Source organism: Nannospalax galili, unplaced genomic scaffold (assembly GCF_000622305.1).
Source record: "Nannospalax galili isolate Female #2095 unplaced genomic scaffold, S.galili_v1.0 scaffold441, whole genome shotgun sequence".
NCBI classification, from domain to species: Eukaryota; Metazoa; Chordata; class Mammalia; order Rodentia; family Spalacidae; genus Nannospalax; species Nannospalax galili.
The window spans coordinates 2,516,311-2,525,211 of record NW_008348089.1 but is presented as its reverse complement, the minus strand read 5'-3'; the positions used below and the strand labels follow the sequence as shown (position 1 = coordinate 2,525,211).

Sequence of the window (8,901 nt, the reverse complement as noted above, 5' to 3'; positions counted from 1 at the left end):
TACATAGTGAGTTCCAGGACAGCTGGGGCTACAGGGAGACCCTGTCTCAAAAAGACCAAAAAAAAAAAAAATCTATTATTTTTATTTTATGTGCATGAGTATTTTTTCCTGCATGTAAGTGCACCATGTGCATGCAATGCACCACAGAGGTCAAAAGAGGGTTCCCTGGAACTGGAGTTATGGACAATTGTTAGTTGCCATGTGGGTGCTGGGAATTGAACCCAGGTCATCTGCAAGAGCAGCTAGTGCTCTTAACCGCTGAGCTATCTCTCTAGCCCCTCAAAGTTCACTCTTAAAAATTCAGATATAAATTTAAAGATCAAGAGTAATGTATGTAAAATTATTAGTATAATACTAGTTATTAGCATAAATACTAACTTCAAACTCTTACTGTAGACAAGCATAAACACTGTAAATACAACATACTGATATAATAATTGCAGTAATTTCATGAAGATTGTTCATATAAAGTAATGAATTAAAATAGTTTATTTTCTGGGCTGGTGAGATGGCTCTGTGGGTAAAAGTACTGATGACCTGAGTGCCATTGTTGGAACCAACATAAAAAAGCTAGATGTGGGGGCTGGAAAGATGGCTCAGTGGTTAAGAGCACTGACTCCTTTTGCAGAGGACTGGGGTTCAATTCCCAGCACCCACATGATGGCTACAAACTATCCTTAACTCCAGTTCCAGGGAATCTGAAGCCCTCTTCTGACCTTCGTGGCATTGCACAACATGGGTGCACTCACATACATGCAGGTATTACACTCATACACATAAAATAAAAATAAATAAGATTTTAAAAAACTAAAAAAAAAAGCTAGATGTGGTGGCTCAAGTCTGCAGTCTAGCATGCATATGGTCAGAAAAGAGGCTGAGACAGGAGACTACACCTGAAGGTTAGGTATATGCAGTGCAGCGGTAGAAATTACGAGAGAGAACTTGCCTCAGAAACAAGGTGGAAGGAGATAACTGATTCCAAAACAAGCTGGAAAATGTGTTTGCTGCCAAAGCCTGGCCACCTGAGTAATATCACCAGAGCCCTCATAAGGTGAAAGGAGAGACCCACAGCATAAAGTTGTCCTCTGACCTCCACACATGCACCGTGGCAGGCAAACACAGATGCATACACACACACACACACACACACACACACACACACACACACACACACACAGAATAGTAATAATAATAATTTTTAAATGCAAAATGACATTTCTTCATATCTAGAAAATGAAAACATAATCATTATAATTCCTTGATGTGTTTATTGTGTCAAAAGAAGAAAACAGCCCAGAGTGGAAAAATGTCATTCTTAAGTTGTAGCTTCCATTGAAGAGCTCAAGGTTTAAAAATAGATTTTTGTTGTCATAAATCAGTTTCTACAAAACAAAGAAAGAATGTATTTCTTATTATAAACATTATATGTATGTGCTGCCGTGTATGTCAGTATATTTAACATTAAAATTAAACATATAACTTTTGGCAGTCACATACCCCACAAATATTAATGATGATCTTGTGAATTCTGCACACAGCATTATTTTTATTAGTAATATGCAAAGTTATGTTATTTTATATTGTAGTTCACTTAAATAAGACATTAAAAAATTTAAACATAGATTGGTAGCTATCTATATTTCTTAGCAAACATATCTTTCAGTATGAGATTTGTAAGTCCTAGAATATCTGACAAATGCTTATCTTTCCCTTTAGAACATTCAACACTACTCATTAGAGAAGCTGCACTTGCATATCGCATTCCTATAGTTCTTGAATAATTATATTCCATCATGAGCAAAAGGCTTCCCGTTTCACACGTATGAAATTCCAAACTTACAGGCTTTTGCTTTTCTTGTTATACGTGTGTATTTTGACAACATAAAAAATTTCAAGATTAATTGCTGCTAGAAATTATATACTGATTCTAAAATACTTTATTTATAAGACTTTGCATAAAAATAGCAAATAAGTCCAAGTAAATGTGTCTGTGACCAACAAAAGCCTCAAGGAAAATTCCCAATACATCCTAAGGGAAGGATTATAGGGCACTGTCTAGATTTTTTCCCCCTCATTGCACTGAGCAGTGCTTCAAAGGACAAATGTAGAACATGTCTTCATCTGGTACAGTGAGGAGCTAGGTCAAGGGTGAGAGAGCCAGAGACAGTGGTATGGAATTACTAGTAAACACTATCTCAGTGCCCTTAAGCCATTCTCTATTTCTAGCTTTAGCTTCCTGACCTGTACAATTATAATGAAAATATTATCTTAAAAACTCCACACAAAAGGGTCTCAGGGGACCCAGCCTTTCCTCCCAGAGCTATTGGCAGCTAGTGGCTACCAGGAAGGAACAGTCATTGTCTTCTGTGGTGTGGCCAGTGGTGAATCAGTCACTCATGCTCCAGCGGATAGCTCCAGACCCATGCCAATTTGGGCAGTCCTGATTAAACTCAGTGAGTCACAAAATGAAAAAAGAAACAAAACAAAAAGATATGAAAGTGGAGGAGTACTTGTTGGGAGGAAGGAGGCTCGGTGGGGGAATGAGTGTGACCAGAAGGCATTTATACATGTATGAAATTGTCAAAGAATGAGTTAATTTAAATAAAACTCCCCATCCAGTGCATGACCATAGTATGTGTTCAGAAGATGTAAAAAGATGGAGATGGGAGGGAACAGGTTTAGGGTTCTCTATGTGGTGAAGGTCATAGTCCAGACATATCATTTTATTGGATTCAGTTTTTCAAGATCATATTATTTCTGAAACCCATCCTTCTGCTAGCACAAAGAAATGAAAAAAATAACTATAAAAAGAAAAATTAAAAGATATATGATTAGGTTCAAAAGCAATTTGAACAACGTGGGCTAAAAGAAACAGAAAATACTGAGGTCAGGATGGAGTGGTTCTCAGGAGGGCAGACCAGCAGGGAGCTTGGCAACTTCAGAATGAAAGCCAACCACAACAGGTTGAGACCACAGGTAAGGGGCTGCTTGAACCCAGCATCTAACAAGCAAGTCAAATGAAAATAGGACCAATTAACAAGCCTCAAGAAAAAATGCAATATTACCAAAAGAATGGGTCATAATAGCAGGTGAAGAAGTTTAAACATCATACGCTAACACTACAAGTTGTTAAAAAAAAAATCTAAACATGAGATGTTCTAGCTTCTTGCTGTTTGTGCTTTTATAGTAAATGGAATCCCACTGAAATGGGCCAACAGCCCATGGAAAACTGACGATGCAGAGACCTGAAAGTTCAGTGCCTTCCCACAATAGGAGGAAGATCATCCCACACCTACCACCCCCTCCAAGGCTCAGGGACTTTTGAGGAAGAGGTTGGTGGAAAGAGTCTAAGAGCCAGAGGAAGGGGTGGAGTGTTAACTGGGTAGCCTCCTACCACTGTGCCAGCAAGCTATAGTCACACCTCCTTCCCATGCTCAAGGAATCAAGGGGGGAGTCAGTTACCCCTCCCACCCAATCAGTCAACCTTAGCTGCATATGGGGGAGGGGCTAAGGATATATAAGCTGAGAATTCCAAAAGGTACCTCTCTCATCATTTTCTACAGCTGTCGGGAAGTCACAGGATCTATATTTGAATGCGGACTTTCCAGTGCAGGCATGTATGGGGGGCACCCACTCATATGTAAATAAACCCCCACCCTATGTTCTGTTTAAAAAAAAAGAAAATGATAGGTGTTTGGATAGAAAGATGAGAGGGATCTAGACTGCAAGTGATTGTCTGGGGACACTGACTTGACACAGTGGGCCTTAATACACAGAACAAGGTATATGGGTTCCAGTTGGGGGGGGCTATGGGAGGTGTTGGTGGGGACGGGGCTATAAAGGTGATTCAGATTGTTTGACATCATGTTCTTCAAAGATGGCTAGGGTCAGTGAGATGGCACAGTGCACCAAAGTATTTGTTGCTCAAGCCTGACAACTGAGTTTGATCCCTAGAACCTATAGCAGGTGGCTCCCAAAAGTAGTTCTGTCTCACACAAACACATGCTCTCTCTCGCGCACACACACACACACACACACACACACACACAATAATGAGACAGTAAAAAAAAGGAAAAAGGAGGGATTGTGGATATGATCTGGATTTTTAATACTATGTAAATGTGACAACTAAAGACAGCAGTAAATCCTAGACTGCACCCCAGGAAAGAGAAAATGGATTGGGTCAAGTAACAAATTTGAAATTATAAAGGTAGATTTGATGAGGACTAGCTACACCAGTGTTAGAAGCTCAGTACTTAGGAAGGTGAGATTGCTCATTGGGTAAAGGCACTTGACACACAAGACTAGCAAGCATGATTCACCAATCCCAAGTAAAGAAGCCAGATGTAATACATCTACAGTGCCAGCACTGCTGCCATGAGGTGGGAGGTGGAGGGAGGAGAATCACTCAGAAGCTTGCAGACCAGCTAGCCTCGAGCACATGGCATGGCAGAAACAAGAGGGTCTCCAACAAGGTGGAAGAAGGGAATCGACTCCCAAACTTGTCTTCTGACTTCCACACATGCACTGTGACGTGCACCTGTGTCTCCACACTCCCATACACATTACGCACACACACACACACACACACACACACACACAAATAAATTTTACATTTTTAAAATTAAAATCTGAAATTATTAGATGCCTATGTAAAAAAGTGTCTTATTCTCACTGCTTGATGTGAGTGCAGGAAAGGGAGAAATCAAGCTTAGACTAAGCTGGAAATTCTCTGCTACTGGATGGGTGGCTTTCATGATACCAAAAGGTAATATGCAGATGATTGGGGCTGAATTATTCCCTATAATTCTCCTCAATGATGGAGCTCTCACATTGCACTATCAACATAACAAACAAGATATTCCTGCTGGTGCAATAGTGGAACATCTAGTGTCTGCACAACCAGCAAATTTTTGATTGTGTACAATGCCTGCGCCTAGGGGTGGAACACACATCTGGTACTACAGACTAGACCAACCCCCTGTGGCAGGGGAGAATGTAGGCCCCAGTGGGAAGTCACTGCAATTGCTTTGTTAGATGTATATGATGCACCTGCTAGAGTACTGACCAAGCATTTGTATTTATACCCATAGGTTAACTTATTATAGCAGTCACTGTTTAGGTGTTCTTGCTTCTTGCTGTATGTGTTTGTATAGTAGATGGAATCCCACTGACATGGGACAACAGCCCATAGAAAACTGACAATGCAGAGACCTGAAAGTTCAGTGCCTTGCCACAATAGGAGGATGATCGTCTTATACCTACCACCCCTTCTAAGGCTCAGGGACTTTTAAGAGGTTGGTGGAAAGAATGTAAGAGCTGGAGGAAGGGGTGGAGTGTTAACTGGAAGTGTACTCTGACCACTATGCTAGCAAAATATAGTCACATCTCCTTCCGATGCTATCGAGGAGTGGAGGGGGGAGTCAGTTACCTGTCCCACCCAATCAGTCAACCTTAGCTGCATGTTGGGGAGGAGCTAAGGATATATAAGCTGAGAATGCCAAGAGGCGCCTCTCTCAGCATTTCCGGTAGCTGTTAGAAAGTCACAGGATCTATGTTTGAGTGTGGACTTTCCAATGCTGTAAATGGGGGGTGCCTACTCCTCTGTAAACGAACCCCTACCTATGCTCTGTTAGCAAGCCCAATAAACTAGTTAGGATTCCCCCCCCCCAAAAAAAGGGTTCTGTCTTATATAATTAGATTCTTCTAGGTTTATAATCTAGGAATCGTCTAGGTTCTTACTTTACATAATACTGATGCTTTTCAGCTGATTACAATAAAATACAAGGGGCATTCAACCACAAAGGCAGTTTAAACACAGTCATTGATAAAATACAAATTATAGTAAAATGTAGATGTCTGCCACAGTGTCCATTCCTGAAAAACTGAAATCAGTCTAGGAGACCCTCAGCTTGTGCCAGCTCAAGAATGCTTTTGTCCTTAAGGGACAAGCAGGGTTGGCTACAGTAAAATCATTTCATTTTGACTAGGATGTCTTATTTTGACTATAAAAGTGTAGTTAAGGGGCTGGAGAGATGGCTCAGTGGTTAAGAGCACTGACTACTCTTGCAGAGGACCCGGATTCGATTTCCAGTACCCACATCGTGGCTATGAACCATCCTTAACTCCAGTTCCAGGGGAATCTGAAGTTCTCTTCTGACCTCTGCGGCATCGCAAGACATGGGTGCACTCACATACATTCAGGCAATACATATAGTCCAGCCCAACACTAGACATCTTAATAAATGTTTCATCAGATAACTCAAAAGGGGGAATTGAGCTTTTGTACCAGTTTTAGTGGATTAAAAAAAACTTACAAATAAGAATATTAACAATTTCATAATTTATTTGAAAACATTGTCCTACCTGAACTCTTACTTTTAAATAAAAGACATTCAGAACAAAGAACTACTTGGGAATTCCTGGCATAATTGTTGTTTTTTTTAAAAAATATTTTACTTCTTATTTTTATTTTATGTGTATACGTGTATTATTGCCTGCAGGTAGGTTAGTGCACCCGTGTCATGCAATGCCTGCGGAGGACAGAAGAGGTCAGATCCCCTGGAACTGGAGTTACAGACATTTGTTAGCTGCCATATGGGTGCTGGGATTTGAACCTGGGTCTTCTGCAAGAATAGTCAGTGATAGTCAGTGTTCTTAACCGCTGAGCCATCTTTCCAGCCCCCGTTTTTTGTTTTTTTTTTCAAACCTGCCTAATAATTTTGCAATAGCTCATAAGTTTCAAATAAAAAAGGAAGAGTATTTGTGAATTTGCTACCAGTTCTTTTTTAGTACATCTTAATTCATCCACCAGTGAATCATACCAAATGTAATGGGAGAGAGCACAATATTTGCACCCCAATTTGCATATACTCTGGTGTTTTTAAATGCAAAAACTGGGTTCAGAGAGCCAGCCAAGTGCTATTGTCCACATGAGACAAACTTCTTGCATGTGCTGAATTTCAGTAATAGCCACCATTTCCCCTAACATCTAGTGGCAAGCATGCTGACCTCCCTCTTTTCACACTGTTGCTGAGGCATTTCTAATTAAGGTCTGGAAAAGTTATCAGAGTGAGTTAAATTTTTAGGTCAAGAGAGAAATAGCAGCGCCTTTGTTAGCTAAGTTACCAATTTCAAACAATGGGTGTTTAATTTTGAATCAGCAAGCTAGGATTTCTATTTTCTTTTCAATATCAGCTACATACCATTTTAAATGTCTTCATTAAAAACTAAGCAAAAGGAAAAATGAATTATTCTTTACGATCTGTGAGTTCAAATTTCTGTCCTAAGGGTATAACTCTTTGGTGGTCTTGGAAGCTAAATACTGATAGAATATAATTCTTAGATAAACATTGACACATTTCAACAAAATGTGCCTTCAAATAATAGAACATGGGGCTGGAAAGATGGCTCAGTGGTTAAGAGCACTGACTGCTCTTGCAGAGCACCTGGGTTCAGGTCCCAGCACCCACATGGTGGTTAACAACTGTCTGTAACTCCAGTTCCAGGGGAATTTGATGCCCTCTTCTGACTTCCATGGACATTGCATGACAAGGGTGCACTTACATACATGCAGGCAATATGCTCATACACACAAAAAAAACAATAAAATAAAATATCTTAAAAATAACATAAAAGATCCCCAAACTTAAAAAAAGAACAACAACAACAACAACAACAACAACAACAACAACAACAAAAAACAAACCTTCAAAGAATCATAGCTGCAATTCTCTGCTGCTTCACACATTAAAGAAAATCACTCAAGAAAATTCTGTAAGAAGTCATGATCAGTACAGGATTTCCCTCCAATATTGATTGTTTCAGGGATCATTTAAATCCCTATGATTTAATCTCTTATAGCTTTCCATTTGATTTCCACATGATCATGACCATAAACAAGCTCGGAGTGAGCTGAGGCCATAAGACAGTGAAAATAGCTCATAGGACAGCTCAGAGGAAGAAAAGACAGTGGCAAGGATAAAACCCAGAGTGAAGAATTCACACCACTTACCTATGCACACAATGTCACTTTCTTGTGCTGTGTCTCTGTGGTGCTCCAGTGTCTTCTGTGCCTCTTTTGTGACTGTACTGTGGGTTTCTATGATGGTACGTGATGGTCACGAGACATTACGAGGTGACTTCCTCCAGCTAAAAGGCTTCCTTCATTTCTTACACGAAATGTATACACCCAACAGTTCAGCCTGTAGAAACTTCCTTCTGGTTCTTACTGTGTACAAATCTAACATATCTGCATAGAGGGTAAAGTTACAAGGGGCTGTGTATACAGATTAGTCTTTTTTTTAAATTGAAGGCACATTTTTTTTTCCAGCGTACGACTACTGCATAGTACTAGAAATAGTACACCAGCCAGGCTAATCACAGTTCAGATTGGTGAAACGCCCTTCAATATTCAATCCTGTATGCTAGAAGAACAATCACTTTTGAACAGAGGAATAGCAGCTGGAGTACAATAAATCTTCCACATAAAGTCCAAAGACAGCTTAAACCTCCTCTAACCTCCTCTTCTTCCTTTTCCAAGAAATCGTTAATGTTCCATTGTCAACAGGAATTAATAAATAGTCCACTCCATCAGTTCCCTTCTTTGTTTATACAAGGTCCCTAAATTCAGTTAACTGGGCTTGGAGTGTGAGATCACTGTTGACAAGGAATGCCTCCCTACACCCCTGGTAACAATCTTGGAAAGAAAATCCGACATAGGAAGGGTTATCCTGCTGATCCAGCTGGTACTTTATTAGTAGCCTAAAAATCCCCTTAGCCTGGCTTCATTAGCTTCTGTTCCTTTCTTGAAGGAACATCATATCTTTACAGAGGAAAAGCTTTTTTTTTTTTTTTTTTTTTTTTTTTTGCAGATTAGTCTTATACCACAGACTTCTGCAG

General features: G+C 39.9%; 1 protein-coding gene across 1 annotated transcript in view; it reads right to left on the bottom strand.

Moving 5' to 3' along the window:
* Hpgds (hematopoietic prostaglandin D synthase) overlaps positions 1 to 8,222 on the bottom strand; it is a 47,465-nt gene extending 39,243 nt beyond the window's left edge. The window contains exon 1 of the mRNA XM_008844620.3: positions 8,015 to 8,222. The gene's annotated coding sequence lies outside the window, so the exon portion shown is untranslated. The remainder of the gene's footprint in view (positions 1 to 8,014) is intronic.
* Positions 8,223 to 8,901: the final 679 nt, after the last annotated feature.